General features: G+C 46.4%; 1 protein-coding gene across 1 annotated transcript in view; it reads right to left on the bottom strand.

Annotated features, from left to right (window-relative positions):
• LOC147703264 (uncharacterized) overlaps nucleotides 1–24,420 on the bottom strand; it is a 90,123-nt gene that overhangs the window by 30,458 nt on the left and 35,245 nt on the right. The window lies entirely within an intron of this gene.

Genomic DNA, 24,420 nt, shown 5'->3' with positions numbered 1-24,420 from the left:
TGCAAAAAAACGATGGATTTAGGCCCACATCTCTGTACTGGGGTGAATGTATGACATTGTTCTGCATTCTGTCCATCAACTGTTGTTTTTGCATTTGTCACCCCGAGTGGGCTGGGCATGCTCAGACATGAGTCCCAGGCTCTCCACACCACTGGAGTCAAGCTATCCTGGCTGAAGATGGCTGATAGCCAGAAACCGGTCCTAGGATGCTTGATTACGGTCCAGGAAAGACATGGCTTGGCAGTTCGGGCTGGACTGTTCCCATGAGGCACAGGGTCAAGGCTGATTTGCATATGGCCATGTCGGAACTGAGGTGGTGTGGAGTGCAACAAAATGATGGATTTAGGCCCAGATCTCTGTACTGGGAAAAATGTATGACATTGTTCTGCATTCTGTCCATCAACTGTTGTTTTGCAATGGTGTTATAAAATGGCAATAAATAGGGAACAGATCTTAAAGGATAAGGACCACTAGATGGTGTTTGTTTTTCATTGTGAGAAGGTCATCCTGTTTGATTATTAGTTAGAGTGCAATCACAATAGATAGTAAGAACGCTCTATAGAAAAGAAAGGAAGGGATTTCTATTTAATCAGAGTAGGTAAGACCCTTTTCACCAGTTGTTGTAAGATCTGTAGACCTTTCTCAGCATACAGCCTTACTCTGGCACCTCTCATTGCCATATGTTTTGTTGTAATTTGTGAACTTTAGGTGTCATTGCACACTGCTACTTGTACATTTACCAGATATTCACATACAGTATCCAAAGCTTGACATCTACTCCATGGCCAGACTCGGAACCCAAACCATGCCTGGCAGTTCTGCTGAATCAGCCTTGGGGGAGGATGTGGGGTGCTAGCTCATAGTAACCTTACTGCCGCTTTAGTACTATTCCACTTTTGTTACAGGGGGGCGATATTGCAGCGCTGCTGCAAAACCGGTCCCTAGTAACTAAACTGACCCCCATCTCTTCAAAACCAGCACTCACACTTCTGGCCCACTGCGAAAACACCAGGTGTCCACTAGGGCCAGTCCGGCCCTGATCTACTTGTTACCTATGGGATGTTACTTCTAGAATATTTTACAAGGCTCAGTAAATAAAATCTAAAAATACGAAATGAAAGAGTCACTGAACACATCCACACATCAGCAGAATATTGATCCCAATTAAGGGCTCATTAATTAAGGTTTCACACAGCGCAGCACAGCACAGCAAGCCACCTTGCTGCACTGTGCTGCGTGAAAGGGAAAGGGCAGGCATGCACAGTATTTAATATAATACAACACATTCCCGTCCTTTCCTTGCACTGGTGCTGTTTTGACGGCTTTGCGCCAACGGAGAGGCCCTTGCACCATGGTTCTAGGGTCCCTGCGTTGTAAGCAGGATTTTTTCCCTGAGGCATTTTTCTTTTTCTATATGTGTTGCAAAATGCAACACACCTAGAAAGAGGATGTAATGAGGAGAAATAAATATATATATCACAAAAAGGAGGGAGAGAGAGGCTAGTGCTAGGTTCGGCCTCTTGTATCTAAAGTATCTTACTATAATCCATACTCCAGGGATCGTGAGAACCTAGCCGTTTCAGAAGGCACAGGTCTTACCAATTGGGAGGACCTGTTTAGAAAAGAAAATTCTTTTCTTTAGTCCCCTCACTCACCAGAGGTTGCCCTTAGGTGACATGCTTCATCATAGGGGCTTCCGAAGGATCTACTGCTTGGGGCGTACTGCGACTTGCGAAGGATACGTAGGAGCACTTTAGGCGAAATTATGTGTGGTGCGGTGTATGGTGGAGTGGTGTTTAAAGTGTGAGTATTAAAAATGCCTAGCTAGTAGGCCTACATATTTATTCTTGCTTCTTGCTTCCAGTTGGTATATTAAAAAGGGGTTAGATGTAGGAATTAGAACCTTAATGTGGTCAAAAAACCTAGCTAGGGGACACCTTGAAACATGTCGATGAGATAGCTAGGTTTAAACACCAGTCCACCATAGCACACATACAAGGAGTAAAACACAATTAATGATTGTTTTTGCACAGGAAGGTGTTCCTTCCTGCACAAACACTATCATCCCTGCAGTTCAGGCATCATTGAAGCATGGTGCAAGTGTGCCATGGCTGCTGTTTTTGCAACGGCACAGAGGGAGAGCACAGTAAATATGTAAATATGGAGCATCCAGGGGAGGAGCCGAGCCAGCGACCAGAATGACCGCCTGAAGACCGCCTCCGGCCGACCCAGCTCCACCGGCCCATCATCCTCGCCATAATCCTGTCCCCCGCCTAGTGTTATAGGCGGGGGAATCCAAGCGGTGCCGGGAGAGACTACCCCAGACATTCTGCGAGCCCCGGGGACCACGCAGTGCCGCCTGGAGATTTGCGGCCTGCCCGCACTGGAAGCCGGGGACTCGAGTAGCCAGGCCCCCCGACCGAAGTGCAACAACATCGCCGGCCCGGGAGGCCGGGTGTCAGCCCGGTCGGCGGTCGGGGGGATGGCTGGCGATCTGCCCCTGGAGCTTCGCCCGCGCGGGACCCCTGCTGGTAGGGGAGGGTTCCCGGATATTCGAGGGGGCTGCAATTAGCCCTGTGTGAGCCCCTGGAGACCGGTGCGGGAGCCTGAGTTTTTTTCCTGATATTGCTGGACCTGGGGAGGTGGCCCCTTCAGCAGCGTGAACCAGCTTGACTTCGCTGTTGGCGGGGGAGTGGGACAGGCGGTCCCCCCCGCCTGAAGTGTGGTGGGGGGTCAGTGCCAGGTGTTGGTGGTGGCCCTTCCTGGTGCCCCCGATGGTCCTTGCGGTGGCGTGGGCCCCCATGTGAGAGAGGGGGGACCCCACAAGAAGAAATTACCGGCCGGGCAACCCTGCCCCAGGGGAGCTATCTTTTCTGGCCTCTGGTGACGGTGTGGATCTAACGGGACAGCCAACTGGCTTGGAGTGTAGCATTTCCCTGCGGTCTTGGCTGGTGCTAGGCCGGACCCCTGGACTGGGACTGTTTTGGAGGTGGGGTCGGCTTCCGCTGTGGTTGACTCCATCCTGTTTGGGGCTGAACCTGCGGTGGGTCGGTGGTAGCCTAAGCTACTAGCAATGGCGACGAAGACGGATTCCGAGCGGCAGGGCCCCAAGACCTCCAGGGGGGCTTGGCAGGTGCAATCCAACAAACTTGACAGATATACCCTGCCCAAGGGGTTGCCAGTAGAATGTAGGAGGGGCCCGAGAGTCGGCGCTGATGATCATCATGCAGCGGAGGAGCCATCCTTAAAAAACTTGATGGCGGCCATCATGGGGGTCAGTACGTCCCTGGGACAGAAGATGGAGACTCTGGATGCCAAGCTTGACATGGTGCCGATTGAGATGGGGCTGATCAGGGCCGATCTGTCGAAGGCCAACGAGTAGGTTAAGTCGCTGTAACTTAAGACGACTAGCCTCATAGACAATGTGAGCCAGCTCCAGCGGGAGGTGAGTGATGTTAGATCCTCGAGGGAGAATACGGATCGGCGGCTGGATGAATACGAAGGGCAGGCCCGACGCAATAATGTCCGCATCTTAGGTGTTCCAGAGACGGCAGAGGGGCAGGCCATGGATCTCTTTGTGGAGAACCTCATCCTTGACTATCTTAAGCCGAAGGGGCTTAGTAAGTTCTTCACTATGGAAATAGCCCACCGAGTGCCGGGTGGCAGGCCCCGGGTTGGGGTGCCTCCCCGGCCGATAATTGCCCGAGTGCTTAATTTCCGGGACCGAGACGCTATCCTGCAGGCGGCCCATTAGGCGGATCCCCTGAAATTTGAAAATGCGACGCTCCTGTTCTTTCCTGACTTCACCCAGGTGGTTCAGAAGCAAAGACAGAGGTTCGTCGCGATTAAAAAGAAACTGAGAGACAAAGGCATGCGGTATCACATGATGTTTCCAGCCCGCCTTCGTGTGGAACTCAATGGAAAGGCCTGGTTTTTTGACAATCCTGAGGTGGCGGCGGACTGGCTGGAGACACTCCAGCGCCCGGACAAGGTGTCTACTGATCGTGAGGAGGCCGAGGAACAATGATGTGGTTGAGTGGGGCTTAACAGGGGGCTGTGGATAGTTGCAAGGGGTGGGTTTTTCCGGGTGGCAGTGCTTGGACTTTGGGTAGAATTTTTGTTAGAGATTTTGTTGAGTAACAATGATGCGCCATTACATTTATGGAGCCGGTGGGTGGGTGGGTCTTTCTGTAGGCCCTCCTCTGTGTTCTACTTTTAGATTTTTGTAGTTAGCTGGGGGTGACAGGCACACTGCTAGTTGGGGATGAGCGCAAGCTTTATGCAGGGGTGCAAATAGGGGGGTTGGGGAGATCAGGGGTTGGTTATTGTATTTTTGTATGTAATTTGTTTTTACACTGGACGCCATTGCATTACGATGTTTGCTTTTGTTTTCTTAATGTCCTCCGTTAAAGGGGGTGTGGGGATATCCGCACTGAGTTGGAATGTTAATGGTTTGGGGGACAAGATTAAGAGGGGTGTGGTCGGCCAATTGATTTGTAGACACTCCCTGGATGTGGTGTTATTGCAGGAAACCCACCTTATGGGAAAGCGGTGTTTGGCTCTCCACAGAGGGGTCTATAAGTTGGTAGTTCATGCTGGATTTACGACTGGGTCATGGGGGGTTGGAATTTTGGTCAAGAATGCCTTCCCACTGGCCATACAGGCCACATGGATCGACGATAGGGGGAGGTATGCTGGTGTCTCTGGATTGTGGGAGGGGAGAACTGTGTCTTTTTTGTTTGTTTATGTTCCTCCGGCCCTTCAGACGGACACATTCCATGATTGTGCAAGATCTTTTTGTCCTTGCCTGTCGGATTGTTGGTAATTGGGGGGATTTCAATGCTGTCATGGATGAGAAAGTTGATAGATGCCCGGCTCATGAGTTGCTGTCCTCCAAGAGGTGGTTGGTTGATTTTGTGGGCACTACAGGTCTGGTGGATGGTTGGAGGCTTAAGAAGCCCGGTGAATTGCAATATACGCACGTCTCGGCAGGTCACAAATCCCTGTCCAGAATAGATTACGTCCTGGTTCCGGCAGCCTAGGCGGCATGGCTCCAGGAGGTGCGGCACTTGGCTAGGTGGGTCTCGGATCACTCACCTGTTTGGTTCAGTTTAGATCTTGGCGGCGCGATGGGGCCCGGGTTGCACCAATAAGTGCTTGGAGGTTCTGGGACCCAGCGGCTAAGAAGGAGATCATGCGTGTGGCCGAAAGGATTTTTCAGGAGAACGTAGACTCTGTGGAATCCGAGTGCTCCCTATGGGAAGCATATAAAACCGTCCTTAGAGGGGAGCTCATTTCATATATTTCGAGAAAGAAAAAGGAGTGGCGCGCCGAGGTTGACAGGGTGGAATCAGAGTTGCTTGTGCTGGAGCAAGAGGTGTCGCTAGCTTCCACAACGGAGGGGCTACATCGTTTGAGTCTCCTCAAGGACGAATACAGGTGCCTGGCCCGTGACAACACAAAATCACAATTGGCAGATACCCAGAGTAGAGTATATGAGCATGGGGATAAGGCCGGGAAGCTGATTGCTTGGTTGGTTCTGGTGATGCAGCCCTCTGGGGCTGATAAAGTTACTGACCCGCAGGAGATTGTGGACATCTTTTCCAGATTCTATGAGAAAGTCTACGCAGCTGAGTGTCAATACTCGGAGGCCGAGAATGTGGATATGATCAGGGACATTCGATGCCCATTCTTTCTGACGAAGACAGGGAGTTCCTTGACTCTCCTCTCACTAATGATGATGTGTCGCAGGCAATTAGAGGGGTTCGTTCAGGCAAAGCGTCCGGCCCTAATTGACTTCCTGTTGAGCTTTACAAAGTTAATGCGAATAAGTTAGTTGTGGAGAGTAGGGAGAGGGTCCGCTTCCATATGATCAGCCTGTTGCAAATATCATTGTCCTCCATAAGGAGGGTAAGCCGAAGACCGAGTGTTCCTCATATAGGCCGATATTCATGTTGAACGCCGGACCCAGTCAAGGTTATTACGACGCTGGTACATCCAGACCAGTCAGGCTTTATGCTCCTCCGGAATACAGCTCTTAATCTGCATTGGTTGCATGACGTAATCGGTGGGGCGTTGCAGATACACAAGCCGACAATTTTGTTTTCTTTGGGTGCAACTATGGCCTTTGACAGAGTGGAGTGGCCCTATCTTTTTGCCGTCCTCGGCAAGATGCACATGGGCTCCGAGTTTGTCTCTTGGGTCCGCCTCCTATATTCAGGTTCGCTGGCCCGAGTAGTTGTTAATAATCACAGGTCGACAGACTTCGCTCTGGGGAGAGGCACCAGACAGAGCTGTCCTCTCTCCCCGCTGCTCTTTGCACTGGGGTTTGAGCCGCTTGCGGCATGGGTTCGTTGGGATAGATCGATTAGGGGGCTCCGATGGACGCCCGACAAGATATCGCTTTACGTGGATGATATTTTGTTGTATCTGACCTCTCCTCGAGCTTCGCTTATGGTATTCCTAGACGTCCTGGAGGTGTTTAGTAGATATTCAGGCTTTGCCATTAATTGGACGAAGTCGGTCCTGTTTGTTTTGAGTGGTGATCCCCCGGAGGTTCCTCCAAGTTGTCCGGTTAAATTGGAAGTGGAGGAATTCAAATATCTTGGTATTTTTATATCCTAGGACCCTCAGAGTAGATATTCCAAAAACCTGTTGCCTCCTTTGGTCCGGCTTAGGCGCGACGTGGATCACTGGAAGTCGCTTCCTCTTTCTCTTCTTGGTCAAGCTGTTCTGTTTAAGATGATGGCTCTTCCTCGTTTCCTCTATGCGCTACAGAACTCTATGGACCCGGTCCCGCCGTAGTATTTCAGGGAGGTTGAGTCTCTCCAGAGACAACTTCTTTGGGAGGGTAGGCCCCGAATTGCGTTTGCGAAATTAACATTGCCGTGGTACGACAGCGGGATTGGCCTGCCTAATATCCAAAAGTAGTACTGGGCGTCACAGTTGGAGGCAGTTAATCAGGCTGTTTACTGTTCACCACTGGACCCCGGCTATATTATGGACCGTGGCCAGGTTCCCGGGGGGGGGAAATCACTAGAGCACTTTATGCAAGACGGGGACGTTTTCCCGTGTTGGTACCAACGACGGTGGAAGTTGGGGTCTGGCACGAGGCTAGCTGCTCCCTCGGATGGGAAGGGAAGATCACGCTGGCGACACCCTTCTGGAATTCGGAATGTTTAGCAGTTTATGGAAATCCAAGGGTTTTGACAAGTGGGACCTCCTAGGGATTTCCCGAGTTGGGGATCTATGGGGTAAGGATGGTATCCTTCCATTTGAGACTCCGCAGGAACGGTATCAAATGCAGGGGAGCGAGAGGTTTCATTACCTTCAGATTAGGCATTCGCTGCTTACTAACATTCCCCTTGACAAGAGGCCCCCGGAGGCCTACCCGCTGGAGGATCCAGTGTTGGATGGTCATCTCCCGACGAAAACGATCTCCCTTATTTATAAAAAACTAGTTAATCATGCGGAGGATCCTTTGGTGGCTCTAAGGGACCAGTGGGCAGCAGATGGATTGATCCTAGATGATGAGGACTGGAGGAAGACGGTGCCCTCTCCAAGGGTCATTGCCATCCAGTTGAGGATCAAGGCTGATTCAATTAAAGATTATTCACCGCTGCTATGTGACTGGCCCACGGTTGGTGCCAATGGGTTTAGCTGTGAGTGGCGAATGCAGTAGAGGGTGTGGTGAGTCAAGAACGTTCTTTCATGTGTTGTGGGACTGTGCCCTCACTCGGGGGTACTGGTCTGCTATTCCTGCAAAGGTGAGGGAGGTGTGGGGAGTGGGTTTTGAGTTGGAGGTGAGGCGTTGCCTCCTGAATATTTGAGACCCAACAGATCTCCCATCCCATGGAAAGATGTGGACTACATTGGCATGTAGTATTGCGAAGCGTAATATAGCTCAGCTGTGGGGGGGGGGGGCGGTTTAGCCACCGACAGTTGGGAAATGGATGAATGATTTGGATTGGTGCATGTTCAGAGAGCGGGCTGTGTATGTGGCAAGGGGGAGGCCCAAGAAATGGGGCAAGATATGGGGGCCCCGGAAGCTTATAGGGGTGATATATGCACTCCCCCGGCGGCATTGGTGGACTCAGAAGTGCTGGAGGATCCCTGAACCCGAATATAGAAATCATTGATGATCTATATCTAATAGGAGGATGTGAATAGATTTATTGAGCAGAGTGGCAGCCCAGTGTATTTATAGTAAGTGATTTATAATTTGTTTGTGTTTAATAAAAAAGAAAAAAGAAATAAATAAATAAATATGGAGCATCCAAGCGTTTTTTAAATGATGCACCTCAGTGCAGAAACATTGCTTGGACCGCCGTGCTTTGCCTTTCACTGTAAATATGCCCCGTTATTCTCATCAAATGGTTGTGATAAAGGGCGGTTTTTCGAGTTTGAGCCTGGACTGTAGTGAGTTTTTTCATACAAACTGTGGTCACCAAATATTCTCATTCTATGACTTAGATTGTTTCTATGTTTTGCGCCTATTTAATTTCTACATGTTGCCTTTCGTAAGAAATTGGTTTACTTGTTGACAGGGTTGAAAACCCTTGTCAAGCAGCAACCTCAATTCTTGCCAGGGTGCAGTCACAATCAAACCTCAAATTAACTCGGTAGCTTGGCACAGAGCAGTCAAAAATGTACATGCAGCACCTCATACAGTAAGAAGGTGAAACACAACTCAAGAAAAATCCAACACCAATTTAGGAAAAGAGAGTACAATTTAATAAATAATATGGCATGAAAATGACAAAAATCTAATCAGTGGAACCAGAGTAATGAATTTGTAATTTTGTAATTGAAAATAGTGCCAAAAAGCCCAAAGCACCAGAAGCAGGGTCAAGACTGATATGCATATGCCTAGGCACAAACTGAGGTGGCATTGTGGGGGAAAAATTATGGATTGGGATACAGACCAAGTAATTAACAGTCGCTGAGGTAATTTCAGCGTTTCACCCATCACTTTGTTGTTTTTCCACTTGCTATGACCTGGTTGTACAAAACCAGGAGAAAGTCACATGTTCAGGTAAAACGTGATGGAGTGTGGGTCGGACACAGGGACCAGGTTAGTCCCATTGAAAAAGTTACATTCTCAGTCCAGTGCCTCAAGTCCATGGTGGAAGGGTCCACGGGGAGAAGGGAGAGGTTCATAGATGCCTGACAAAGAAATGCGGAGAACTGGCCGGGCGTCAAGATCAGTTGCTCTTGTAGTGCGAAGAGTGGATTTGCTGGAACTTAATGCTAGCACAGTCAGCAACACCGTGGTGTGAACATGCTGGTTTGCATTTGCCAAGAGCCCAATAACTTTGAGGGAGCTCAACAGAGCCACGCCGAAGGTCCAGAACCTGAGGGGCACCACTTGAGGGTTATAACTCACTTCATCAAGGGACACCTTCCTGCACATAAACAATCATTGCCTCCCAAGGCAGGCACCCTTGCACTATGGGGTAACGGTGCCTGTGTTGGCACTAGGCAGTGGAAATTAACATCAGTGCAGGGGGAAACGCAGGGCTACACCATATTGTTGTAAATATGGTGCAGCCCTGCATTTCAGAAGTGGTTGAGCATAGCGTGAAGCCAAGAAGGCTAATGCCGTGCTCTGTCACTTCTTTGTAAATATGCCCTGTGTTACGCATTTTGGAGAAAAATTCAACCTTTTTTCTTGCTCATTGGTCCATTTAGCAATTCTGTAAAAAAATAATCCTAAGGCAGCTGTTAGTGTTATTTTTAAATACTATTTAATTGTCAGATCACTTGACTCGGACGGAAAAAGAGAAGACAATGTAACCACTTTCTGGTCACTAAGGGAGTGGGTAAATCAATCTCTTACAATCCAATAAACCATCTTGCACGCTCCACTAAAGATATCAAAGGTATTTTCCAGTTTTTTAGTTAAATGTGTAATATGTTTGTATGACTAACATTGGTAGTATGCGTCAAAAGCTATGTTATAGCTAGTTCTGAACTGAGGTGGCGAAGTGAGCTAAAGAACAACGATGGATTCAACACATATCTGTGACTGGGAGTGAGTGTCTGCAAAGTTTCAGTGCTCCGTCATCATTTCCTTGTGTTTGCAATGTGTCAAAAGCTAATATGTCTATGTTTCCACAGTAGGAGAGTAGGATCTTCTTACAATTGACAGAGGGGGAAGTGGGGGCCCTTTCAAGCCCCCATTAAGGGTGTGGTCACGTTTCACTGTGATCTGGAGTACCAAATCAATATTGAGGAAGGAGGAACAATAAGGTGAGATGATAACTTTTCACATTGGAGTGGCACTTTATTACACAAAAACACATGTATTTCAATAAAACGCATTGCTAGTGAACACTCTTAAGAAAACCTGCCTTCACTCTGCCAGGAGTACATGCTAAATAGAAATCGCTTCTAAAATGCTGCAAGGCAAGCTGAAATGAGTAACTCTTAAAAATGCATAATGGAAAACTGCTAGAGATCCAAAGACATGGAGTACATTTGTTATGAAATCATAGTGCCTAGAATCAAGCCTTTCTGATGAGAACTATAAGGCAAGCTGGAGTGAGTATTCATTAAAAATCACATTTTAATCAGCTAGAGACTCAGAACGACACAGAATACATTCTATGAAAATATAGAGAACTTGAAACAGTATACGTATATTGCGGGAAGACGTTGATTGGTGGGGTTAGGCTACGGGTGAAAATGTGCTTTTAAAGATGGAGGGAAACTGGGAAAACATAGTCTTACTCATGTGTTTTTACATTTTAGATATACAACCCCTGACGAAGGGCCGAATGGATGGCCCGAAATGCATTGGGTAAACAATCATGCTAGCGGATAAAATTTACGTACACCCTCGGGGTGCAGGATTAAGCTTGGATGAGCATTTCTGTGTCTTTAAGAATACGTTGAATACGTAGATGTCTCTCCTGTGACTTGCGTAAAAAGGATAAAGTTTTGATTACATGTGGATTATAAAGATAATGAGAAATGAAGAAAAGAATGTGGATGACAAACATTTAATAAAAAGATTGGAACATAAAAGACAAGCGTAGTAGCATTTGTGAATGCAAGGAACATTTAAGCTGTGCATCCGACACGGGGCATCAGGTTGCTCCGTTTCAGTGCAGATGGCAAGTGGCCCCAACCATGAGGTATTGTGTGATGTCTCTTTTAGCTCGGGAAGTTCCCTGTTCTTGCGGTATTGCTATTCTTGCGGTATCTACGTGGGTGTAAGAGAAGAGATGCAGATCGAGGAAGTGGGGGCTCCAGGGGAGCTGAGCCTCACTGAGAAGATTTGTATGAGAGAGACACTTTGGGGCCTATTCATAGAAAAAGAACGGCTGGGACAATTGGGTCAATTTAACAGATTCCTTTTATGCTAGCTGGTGGGGGCTTATCTGGGTGTCATGCCTCAAGGGTGGGCAGAATTGGCCTGGGGTATAAAATAGACTCTGCTTCATCTCCCTCTTTTGTTCATTTTATTGAACAAACATTATACGTGCTGTTATTCACATTCCCTGTTCTATTCTTGCTCTCCCCGTGCCAATTCTACTATTCTCAGGAGGTGAAGTGCTACGGACATGGGGTGCTGGTTGAAGAGCATAATGCTCATTAGGACACAGCCCACATGTTTAGAGACAAGTAGGCCAGTGTGTGCAAACATAACATCCTGTCCTGTCAACTGTCCCCTTGTCTCATCTTTATCAATGGCTATTTATTCAATTTGGTACAATATCTCTGTATCATTTAAGCAGTATCCTAAGTATAGCAAGCACTGTGCACATAATACATTTATAGTCATTATAATGGCAGAAATAGTGTTAAAAACTGCTAGTAGCACACATTGTCATTTTTTCTCATTGTTCTGAAAGTCTTGAGGCATGGTTCCAATTGTTGGTACGTGTAGCTTGTGTGACTAGTTGGAATAATGTCTTATCTTCTGCTGTACTTTAAGTCTTTAAAAAAAGGTCTGCTGAGGTCTGCTGAGTAATTATGTAGAGCCTCAGAGATGATACCTGTAAACAGAAAAGTAACCGTTGGTGCCTGTCTTCAAGTAATTTGAGAGGTTTGCAAGCACTTCTATTACCTAGGCACTTTAAAAAATGAAGAAAACAAAGTGATGAAGAAGGAAAAGATATCTCGTCACAACTTGTAGACTGAGGGGTTGGGGCATTTGAAGTTCCAGACGTCTTTAGGTAATGTATAATTGGGGTCTTCTTACACTCTTCCTTTCTCTGCTGTGTGACACGTGCAACCCATCAGGATGAGCTTGGGATACCATCCCTACTTTGTACTTTTCATGGGACGGACGTTGTAATGAGGCTGTCCTGGATGAGAAGCAGGGGAAGGCAGTGGAGGTTTTCTTGTTGCAGCGTAGCCACTGCTTCCTTTGTATGAGAACCATGGATCAAGAAAGTCAGTCACCAGCACTTGAAGAGAAGATAGGGGTCCTTGGATGATAGTTTCAAGAAGCCTGGCCTGCTCTGGGTAGCAGGGAGATGCCTCAGTTGAGTTTTGCTTTCCTGGAGGAGGCCTGGCCTGCAGCAAACAGGGATCTGCCTCTCCTCTAATCCTTCTTTGTTGTTCCTGGTCTGCTGGAGTGAATATTGTACCTCAGATGACACTATTGGTGCAGGTTGAGCTTGCCCTCCTTTGTCTGGCCATGCTCCTTTCTTGGTGTGGGAGCTGTGGATCCAGGATGTCACCTGGCCAGAGGCAGTATTGTCTGGTGTGAGCTTTTATCCAGACCCAGTCACCTGGCTAGAGGCCATATGCTTCTGGTGTCCCTTCTTCAGGAAGGCCTTACGTCTTTGCAGTGGTACTCATGGACAACAGAGCAAGTGGAAGTGCATCAATCCAGGTCAGTTCAGTGGATGCACAAATCTTCCTTATATGATTTTTCAACACAGTTCTTTCTCTCAACATCGCACCCTGCTTGCTGATGACAGGCACAATGTAGTTTCTGTGTAGCTCCTAGCCCCTTGCACAACCCCTCAATCATGTGTGAGATGAACGGTGGTCAATTGTCAGAACACAAAAGCATAGGCACTTAAAAGTATGGAATGAACTTCTTCAGGAGGAATTTTGGCAATAATTTATACATTTCAGTTCTTGGATCGGTGTACCAACATGTACTTGCAGTTTCAATAGGGGGCTATGTTGAAGAAGTCTGTTTCATGTGGGCAAAAAGTGGCCTGGGGTAGTGGAAGTACCCTTTTTTCCAATTTAACCTTAGTACCAGCATTTAGAAAAACAGTCTGATCACATCCTACATGTGATAAACGATGAAAAAGACGGGCCATGGGAACAAGCATTATCATTGGTAAACATATCTTTCCATTTGAGCCTATCAATATTCCCTCCTCTGTTTGCCTTCATCTTCCCCTTTTCCTATTCTTCCTTTTCTTCCACCCCTTTCCAATACTTAGGGACATAGTACATATCATTATCTTTTATCTTTTATATCATGATATCATGTGGAGTAGAAGCAATTTGAACCATTGTGTACATACAACCAGTTACTGAAGATATTCCCCCTTTTTTTTTTTTTTTTTTTACATCTGCATCAATACATTCTTTACCTTGTGATACATAGTACTTTGAGGAGGTGTGTGCAGCACATTCTACAATAGAAACTCTTTTTAATAGCAACAGGCCTTTCAATAATTGTGTTATTACTGATGCATGTTGTATGTTTGCCAGCTGAGGTAAGAAGGGAACTCCAAATGAAGAAAAGAGCCTAAAATTTATATTGGCATCCCTGCATGACATTTTAAAAAGAAATCCACGATCTCCAAAAACAAAAGAAGAATTAAAACGTTGTAATATAGCTTATTCCAACAGCAAACATAGTTGGAAATCTCTGTCACAGTAACACCTTTGGGAACTAAAACAGTCATAGTTGTCAAACTGTGCTCTGGGATGTGGAATCCCTATGGCCCCATGCCCAGGGCATATATATATAAATAAATATTGCAGTACTCTATCCTTCCAGAATCCAGTAACCAAACCACGGACTCAGATAGACAACGCGGACCCAATTTCTTTGTGCGTTTCTTCATTTATTTAAAGTTTTCCGCCCTGCATCAGTACGCCGCCATGACGCGTTTCGGTCCGACCTGGACCTTGATCACATGACGCGTTACTCATGGACCGGTGCCAAATCTAAAGTGCAAGGTAACACAAAATTGTAAACAGTTGTGACATTACAAAATAGAACTGAAAAACAGACTATGTAACGCACCATATACATAAATCAGACTGAAAAAGGATTACATAGGGATTCCAGTGGAATGTACAAGTTAAAATCACAAATATATACAGAATTTCATAAATGTACACCTTCATATATGTAAAAAAATATATATACATCTCTATAAAAATATATATATCTTTCTTAATAAATAAAGACATTTTTTGGACATGGCTCCTTAATTGATTTTCGGAACTATAACCACATAATTTTAATATGCAGCGAGGCCACTGGTCACACACATTACGTGCGTCCATCTGCAGTCTGTAATTAGCTGTTTACATTAATACTGCCCAAGTGGGCAAGCACTTAACAAAAGTTGGCATCCAGATCCTAGTATTAGATGATCGATTTTATCAGCTGCCTGAGTTTCTTAGGCGAGAAATTTTGTGATAAATTAACAGTGAATCAGTGAAAAATAAATAAATCAAAAGTACTACTTAAATTACAACTTATAACCACCAATGTGTTCTGTGAGTAGTTAAAAAAAGACAATGCTTAGTTACATTATATTAGCGCAGATGTATGTATAGAGAAACATATAAAGGCATTCTATAATAGATAAATGGAGAGTTTTACCAGTACCATAGCAGTATATTTTCTCAAACAATGTTCCAAAAACACATAGGCAGTGCAAAGCTAAACAAACTTTCTATCTATGAATACAGGGACAGTGAGACTTGATTTAAATACATGTATATAAGTCCTCCGTAGTGTTAAGACCATTTGGAGCTTTAGAATTTAATTCCAAGATGTATCTAGTCTCCAACACTCTTAAGGCACTGTCCCTGTTTCCCCCTTTGCGCGACAATGGTATACAGTCTATGGCAAAGTACTGAAGGAGAGTGTTATCACTGCCATGTTTGGCTTCGAAATGCCGTGCAACCGGGTATGTTTGGTCCTTGTTGTTAATGGCCCGGAGGTGTTGAAGGATCCTCATGTGCACGGGTAACTTAGTACTGCCAATATAACGCAATGCGCAAGGGCATTCCAACACATAAACAACGTATTCAGTTTTACATGTAATGCGTCGTTTGATTTTAACAGGTTGGGGCAAGAAAGGAGTATTGTATTCCTTAACATTTTTGGCATGCTTGCAAGCTTTGCAATAAAAATATTTGAAAAAGCCTTTTTGTTTGGAAAGCCAATTAGTTGGGGGCCTGATTTCAGGGTTACATTTGTCAAGACTATTTCCCATGGATCTGGCTTTACAAAAAGTTATTTGAGGGGTAGGGTTGTCCCTAAGTAAGTCCTCACCAATAATGGGGTCCTTCAACAATAAATCCCAATGTCTTCTAAGTATTTTTCTAATGGCCGCCTGTTGTTTGTTATAGGTGACAATGACCCTCACCTTTTTACTGGCACCACTAGCCATGATTGGGATTCTAGGGGCTAAAGCACTTTCACGATTCAGAGACTCAGTTTTGTGAATGGCTTTCTCTATAATCGCAGGACTATATCCCCTTAGAAGGAACCGTTCCTTACAACTCCTCTGTGCCAGTTTGCATTCCTCCTCATCACTGCAGATGCGTTTGATCCGCAGCATCTCCCCATAGGGGATGCTGTTGATCAAGTGCTGGGGATGGTGACTAGAGGCATGGAGAACCGAGTTCCTAGCAGTAGGCTTACGATGTAGTCTAGTACATATACTGTTATTATCTATATATACTTCAACATCTAGGAAGACTACAGAGGTCTTGCTCATGTGAGCAGTGAACTGCAGGTTCAATTGGTTAACATTTAAGCTGTCAATGATGTCCCTGGCTACTTCCTCTGACCCCCTCCACAAGATGAAGAGGTCATCGATATATCTCAGCCAAAGGGGGACGTGTGCCTTCAAGGTGGTTTCATGCTCTATTTTCAGGACCTGCTCCTCCCACCAGCCCATATGTAGGCAGGCGTAGCTGGGGGAGAAGCAGGCCCCCATAGCTACCGCCCTTATCTGCTGGAAGATGGTGTTATCAAAAGTAAAATAGTTATGTTCCAAACATATTTTAATCATATCCACCAACATTTTATTATGGAGAGTAAAGCATGCAGGTCTACGATTGAGATAGCATTCAATCGCCCTGATCCCATCCCGATGACTGATAGAAGTGTAGAGGGATGCAACATCCATGGTAATTAAAATCAAGTCATCAGACCAATTATTGTCACGAATTTTTCTCAAGAAATCAGAGGTGTCCCTAAAATAAGATGGTAATGTGAGCACCCATTCTTGTAAGAAAAAAATCTACATATTTGGAGGTGTTCTCAGTTAAACTCACAATACTAGAGATTATGGGCCTGCCAGGTGGTTTTTCGATATTCTTATGCACCTTGGGAAGAAAATATATCAAAGGTACAGTAGGGTAATCATTATGCAAAAAAAGGTATTCATCATTGCTGATTAATCCACTACTTTTCCAAGCTAGTAATTTGCCATAATAATCCAACCATGATGACTTCATTATTTGTAAATTACTACGTTTATAGCAAGAAACATAATTGAGTTGGCTGTAAGCCTCCTCCATATACATGGGTCTAGGCCAAAGGACAATGTTGCCCCCCTTGTCAGAATGTTTTATAACAAGTTCCTCACTGGCCTGTAACTTCTTCATCAATTCAATGTAGCACCTTTGTTTGCAATTCATTTTTGTGCTACATTGATTAGTGACTCTGTATAGATCTTTCAAGTCCGAGGCAACCAGTTCATGAAAACAATCTAAGTTATCATGCATCATAATAGGCAAAAAAATCGATTTTGGTTTGAATGGAGTTTTTATAGTGCAGCCAAAATCCATACCTTCCAATCCCAATGCACCAATGGGTTCAGTTTGATCTTCCTGAAGTTGCTGTAAATCAAAAAACAAATTCACATCACCGGCAGATAATAAGGGTGGACTGGTTGCATATTGAGGAGTCTTAGTGCTGTCCTTATTTGCCTTTGTTTTGTGAATTTTTTGCAATTTTAATTTCCGGATAAATCGAAACACATCCATTCGGGTTTCGGAATAATTAAAATTGCTTTCGGGACTGAAAGAATGGCCAAGAGAAAGTAACTGACATTCAGCCTTATTCAATGCGATGTCAGAAAGATTGATAACAGTATTAGCCGTGTCTTCAAGATTCATTTTCGGTTCCATTTGCCCCTCGTTGTTTTTTTCGGAGGTTTGCTTGCATTTGCGCTGTCTGTAGCGCTCCCTCCTGGCCCCCCGCTTGGCGTTTGCGAGCCTTTTTGTTGCGGCTGCTTCTTCCGGGGTCTTAGCTTTTCTCTCCAGTCTTGGCAAAGCACATTCATTTCCTCTGCCCGGGACATAATTAAAACTCCGTCTTTTGGCTGGTTAGATGGACCGCTTTCCTCTTCATTTTCACTTCCACTGACAACACTTTGTTCGGAAGTAGATGTTAGCGAGGGTGTGCTATCACCCGCGGTGCCTTGTTTTTTGCGCTGGGTGGCTATGTTGTCTTTATTTTTAGCAGCGCCGTACCTCCGGGCAAATGTGAAGACATTACCATTCTGGTAATCAAGTTTGTCTCTGTTAAATTTGAAAGCTTTGCGCTTTTTTATCGCATCTTCTCTCCTCTGTTTGCCTTCATCTTCCCCTTTTCCTATTCTTCCTTTTTTTCCACCCCTTTCCAATACTTAGGGACATAGTACATATCATTATCTTTTATCTTTTATATCATGATATCATGTGGAGTAGAAGCAATTTGAACCATTGTGTACATACAACCAGTTACTGAAGATATTCCCCCTTTTTTTTTTTACATCTGCATCAATACATTCTTTACCTTGTGATACATAGTACTTTGAGGAGGTGTGTGCAGCACATTCTACAATAGAAACTCTTTTTAATAGCAACAGGCCTTTCAATAATTGTGTTATTACTGATGCATGTTGTATGTTTGCCAGCTGAGGTAAGAAGGGAACTCCAAATGAAGAAAAGAGCCTAAAATTTATATTGGCATCCCTGCATGACATTTTAAAAAGAAATCCACGATCTCCAAAAACAAAAGAAGAATTAAAATGTTGTAATATAGCTTATTCCAACAGCAAACATAGTTGGAAATCTCTGTCACAGTAACACCTTTGGGAACTAAAACAGTCATAGTTGTCAAACTGTGCTCTGGGATGTGGAATCCCTATGGCCCCATGCCCAGGGCATGTATATATAAATAAATATATACACACATACACACCAGTATGTATATATAGTTCGGATCTTTTCTCTATGGGATTTTTGAAAATTCTATGTCTAATAACTTTGGCGTTTGTGGACGGAATTGGCTGAAATTTTCAGGAAAATGGCACATTTTGTGTCTGAGCAGCCCCTGAAAATTTGGTGGGGTTTCGTCAAGGGGGGGCTGAGAAAAAAGGGGGGTCCCAAAACGCGTTTTTTACATTGAGTTTTCCATAGGGCGGTTGGACTCACTTTTAGCTCGAACGGCTGAATGGATTTGCACGAAACTTGGCAAAATTGTAGGGACTGTTAGCCCGATGTGCCTTTGCTAGGTCTCAATATATGTGCTTCAGTGGATTTTGAGAAATTAACGTTTAAATCAAGATATATATCTGTAACAGCGCTCCGGGCAGCGATCCGGTCCGCTTACTTTTCGCGTTTCGGAACTTTGCGTGCAGAAAGCTGATTGGTTTCTGAGCAGCCCCTGAAAAGTTGGGGGGGGGTTCGTTAAGGGGGGGGCCGAGAAAAAACGCATTTTTCCCATGTTAATTTCCATAGGGCGGTTGGCCTCACTTTTAGCTCGACCGGCTGAATGGATTTGCATGAAACTTGGCAAAATTGTAGGGACTGTTAGCCCGATGTGCCTTTGCTAGGTCTCAATATATGTGCTCCAATGGATTTTGATAAATTAACGTTCAAAAAAATATATATATCTGTGACAGCGCTCTGGGTAGCGCTCCGGTTCGCGTACTTGACACGTAACGGAACTTCGCGAAGCGAAGCTGATTGGCTCTCCGGTTTCTGTCAACATTCTAAACAGTCCGGAGTGGCCGCCATCTTGTCTCTCGGTAGGATCGAGAGACAAGAGGAGGCAAAAACGAAGGGGGAAATGACCATAAGGGGGCATAGTAGATCCTCCCTGACCCCCTGCGCCCGGTACGCTTTTGTGCAATGGGCGTTGGTAATCTAAATGATGAGGAGGGGGGGGGCATCGTTCAAAGCACATCAGCGTGCATAAACACGAAAATGTTTTTATCACCACGTACTTGACTTATCTCACTGAGATGCATTCCCTTGTGTTTCGGCAATGGTAGTCTGTTCATTACATAGATCGCCCGAGGGCGGTAGTACAGACCGCGCGTAGGAAAGGGTCAAAAGCCAGGGGTATAGGAGTATGTAACAAGCGAGCCATTTAATTGAAAAAACTAAACGTGACAAACGGTTGCAGGATCAGTGAAGGTTGATTTTATAATTGAAAGTATAAGAGGATCAGTTACAATAAAATCGTCCATACGCACACCATGGGCGAGTATCATGGGTAACATTATTTCGAAGCTTTATTAATACAATAATCAATAATGAAAAATCAACATCAATAGGGTTGTCTGCATTCACAGTCAGTACCCTTCCCCGCCCGCCATGTGCACAAAGACCGCATACATCCCCCATAACGTCTAGGCTAAGTAACTAGAACGTCATAAGGAGATGCAAGTCGCTCCCATACTGGCGCCATATTGGTCGAGGCCAGGCAGGTCCAGAGTATAGTTTAATGTCTCCAATAAGTAGCGGCAGGACCAGAATTACATTTATGAAGAATGTTGAAGAGTAGTATGTTGAAAATCTGAAGCCATCGTTCTACAAACTCTCAACCAGCCTTGGATGGAAAAATCCTGAAGAATGTACAAATTGAAAACCAGTTTTTGTCTGCATAGCATCAGCAGCAACACTTGAGTCAGCTTTGTGTGAAGCCGCCATCTTGATCCAATCAATACCGTCCCCTTGCACACATTCAGGGACCAGGCCGCATGACGTGTCTTCAGATCAAACGGATTGTGGGACAAGGTCCAGAATGGAAGAGTCACCAAAAGGCAAAAAGTTCCGCCGGACCCCGGGAGCCGGCCGCCTATGTCGGGGCGATCTCAGGCCACACCAGGGCAACAAGACTTGGGGAGGGGGCAGGAGCCAAGCGCCCCCTCCCAGTCCACGCTACCACACCGCCCCTCGGAGGCCTCCGTCAAGCGGTTCAGGGAGGCACCGCAGGCAGCGGTTCTTCAGATCAGTGGCTCTCACCCGCAAGGCTCCCCTCCATTAGCAGCGATCGTTGGTGCTGTGGTTGCGGCCGGAGGCCCCGCCTAGTCAACGCCCCGGCCTCTCCATGTCGTAGGCCGCAAGAGTGGGCGCAACTCTGCTGGCCGAGCGAGAAATACCGTCCCCCTGCACACATTCAGGGACCAGGCACATTGCGAGGGCACCGCAGGACGTGTCTTCAGGTCAAACGGATTGTGGGACAAGGTCAAGAATGGAAGAGTCGCTGTATCGCAAGAGTGGGTGAAATTTAGCTGGATGGCGGGTGAGACGCTGTAATAGCAAGAGCAGGCGCAACTCAGCTGGCCGAGAGAGACTTGGGGAGGGGGCAGGAGCTAAGCGCCCCCTCCCAGTCCGCGCCACCACACTGCCCATGGGGAGCCTCCGTCAAGCGGTTCAGGGAGGCACCGCAGGCAGCCGTTCTTCAGATCAGTGGCTCTCACCAGCAAGGCTCCCCTCCGTCAGCAGCAATCGTTGGCGCTGTGGTTGCGGCCGGAGGCCCCGCCTAGTCAACGCCCTGGCCTCTCCATGTCGTAGGCTGCAAGAGTGGCCGCAACTCACATGGCCGAGCGAGACTTGGGGAGGGGGCAGGAGCCAAGCGCCCCCTCCCAGTCCGCGCCACCACACCACCCCTCGGGGGCCTCCGTCAAGCGGCTCAGTGAGGCACAGCAGGCAGCGGTTCTTCAGATCACAACAGAGTCTCATGCTCGATCGATTGAGCTGGCCGAATCAGGCAACAAGAAGGTGTGGGGGGGGCACCTCTTGCTCAACCACCACCTGAGGAGGTGGTACTCTCTTCCTAGGAGGTGGTGGTGGTGGTGGGGATGCACCAGTTGAAGCTACAGCACTTGCTATTGCTAAGTGATGAAAAAAGGTCTTCCTCTCAAAAAGATGAAAGTCAGAGTGAGGAAACAAGGATGGGCTTTCATCATTTGGGACAAAAAATAGTTCTCAACCAATGAAAAGTGTTATTTTTAGGTCACATGACCTAGCCTTACATCATTAGGAACCCAAAAGTGAAATGGACCAATGAAAAGTTTTATTAACAAGTCACATGACCTGTTATGCTTACGTTACGCGCTCCGCGCCGCACCCCGGATCGCTTCCGGGAAGCTGCGCTTCGCGCCTCGCGCACCGGAGCACCTCCGGGTGTGCTAACGCCGTGCGTCATATGACAGAAGGGACAGGCAACAAGAACCATCAGTCAAAGAGGGGAGGGCAAGTTCTTCTCTACCGGGTCATGTTGGGGCTCCACTGGAACTGATCAAATTGGTAGTCTACAGTGTTTCTGGATGTTTCAGACTGAAGCTGGCGTCAGCATGAGAGCATTCCGTGGCTACGTCGTGGCCATTCCGCGAGCAATCATGGCAGTCGCTCCCCACCGGAAGTCTGCGGGAGTCGGGGGCCCCGGTGACTCTTGTAGAATCTTCAAGGCTGAGGGGACGCTTTTGGGAATGGGGCCCATGCCCTAGCAGTCAAGCGTCCGAGTTCCAGGGTTGACCAGAGCCATCCTTGCAGGCCAGGCCCAAGTCTGTGGAGCCGACCGCCATTTCCTGAGCTCTGTGGCAGCCGCCTGTCGCTGTACCGCAAGAGTGGGTGCAATTCATCCGGATGGCGGGTGAGACGCTGTAATAACAAGAGCAGGCGCAATTCAGCTGGCCGAGCGAGGCCCTGTGCCGCAGGAGCAGGCGCAACTCAGGTGGCCGAGTGAAGCGCTGGGGTGTAGCTGAGTAACCTCCACCTGGGGAGGTGGGGGAGGCTCGTTCGCGCCGCCTCTCCCTTCCAGTGCACCCCACGCCGTCTCCTGGCGCAGGTATATGTGATGGTTGGACCAGGGCACCGCAGGACGTGTCTTCAGGTCAAACGGATTGTGGGACAAGGTCCAGAATGGAAGAGTCACCAAAAGGCAACAAGTTCCGCCTGACCCCGGGAGCCGACCGCCTATGTCGGGGGCGATCTCAGGCCACACCAGGGCAACAAGACTTGGGTAGGGGGCAGGAGTCAAGCGCCCCCTCCGAGTCCGCGCCAGCACACCTCCCCTCGGGGGCCTCTGTCAAGCGGCTCAGGGAGGCACCGCAGGCAGCGGTTCTTCAGATCAGTGGCTGTCACCGGCAAGGCTCCCCTCCGTCAGCAGCGATCGTTGGCGCTGTGGTTGCGGCCGGAGGCCCCGCCTAGTCATCGCCCCGGCCTCTCCATCTCGTAGGCCGCAGAGTAGTCGGGGAGAAATCCCGGGAATGGCGGCCTGCATTTGGATCGATGTTGCAGCAGGCTGCCATGTAAATAGTTATTTAATAAAACGTTTTACCCTGTTACTTTGCTGGTGTGTTGTATATATTTATAATATTTGCATAGGGTTTGTCGTTGTTTTGGGCGGGGTGGGCGGCGGAGCCGAGCTGTCTTGCAGCCATCATGGCGTCGAGCTCAGTTCCTCTCACTAGTTTCATACTTCTCATGAGGGGTTGTTCCTAATGTTTCTATTTTAGCGAGGTCAAAAAGAGATCCCATTAGTGGCCTACTGATTTTGCTTGATTCCTTTCGTTTTTTCTAACGATTTTTCACTATCTGCAAAGACTAAACAGAGTATTGCGACTCTGTGCTTGTTTGTAAATAGAGAATGAACCAAAGAGAACCAATTCCAAAACAGTAAATGCTTGGATAACAATCAATCAAATGGAGAGGGAAGCAGGCACGACGGATTACAACGGGGGCAAAGGCCTGCGTTACCTACCCTTCACTATCTGCAAAGAGAGAATACTCCTAAAAGAAAAGAGAGGGGGGGCAGCGTTCAAAGCACATCAGCGTGCATAGACACGAAAATGTTTTTACCTACCACGTACTTGACATTTTACAGCTTTTGATATTTGCTATTAAAAAACCATTGAAATTCACAGAAAAAACCGTAGGTTATAGACCATATATAGTTAGGAATTAGCATTTACAAAACCTTGAAAATTCACTGAAAAAAACATAGGTTATAGACCATATATAGTTAGGAATTCGCATTTACAAAACCTTATTTTACTCACACAAAACCATTGAAATTCCATATATAGTTAATTGCACTAACTATATATCGCGCACCCGCAATCCACTGCTGATGATGTCACATATTACATCATTCATGACATGGTCAGTGACATCACTGATGACGTCACTGATGACAACATCCAGTGACTGTATGTTTCTGTAAAGTTAAAATATGTCTTACATATTGAAGAATGAGTGGATGTATGAGTGTCTGGATGAAGGATTTAGTAGGTGCATGACTGACTGTATGAGTGAGTGATTAAATGTGTCTCACTGAGTGCATGGGTTAGTGACTAAACTGTCTTAATTTGTGCATCATTATGTCTGTTGTTCTGTAAACTGTTGCATGTGTTGATAAGTAGCTATATGAGTAACTATATGGGTTATTGATTGGTTGCCCAGGTATTTGTATAGAAGACTGAGTGTGTGTGTGGGTGGCTGGGAGGTGTATGACTCTGTGCATAGATGTGTGAGCAGTTGATTCACTAGATGTATGGTTTCAAAAGTGCATGTGGAAACAGCTGTATGGGCGGTTGACTGTGTGCATGAGTGTATTGGTGAGTGAATGGATATCTCAGTGCTACATGTCAAAGTAAGTACATGTGTAAAACACAGTACATGTGAGAGTTGACATATATAAATAACTGTGCATAAGAGCCAGTGAATGTGTGAGTGGCTGTATGGATCATTGTGAACTTGTATCAGGGATTGTATAAGAGAGTAAATATGTGTTAGTATATGTTTGAATAAGTAAGGTTTGTATAACTGTATAGTTGAGGAAATGGAGGTGTGATTGATTCTTTGCATGACTGACTAGGTGTGTGAGTAACTCCATGGATGAGTGACAGTCTGTGAGTGTCTGTTTACACTGATTGTATCTAAGGTTATATTAGAGTCTGAAGAGGC

Source organism: Lissotriton vulgaris, chromosome 7, assembly GCF_964263255.1.
Source record: "Lissotriton vulgaris chromosome 7, aLisVul1.2, whole genome shotgun sequence".
Lineage (NCBI taxonomy): Eukaryota > Metazoa > Chordata > Amphibia > Caudata > Salamandridae > Lissotriton > Lissotriton vulgaris.
The sequence above is the reverse complement of the archived record's forward strand: the minus strand, read 5'-3'. Positions and strand labels throughout refer to the sequence as shown.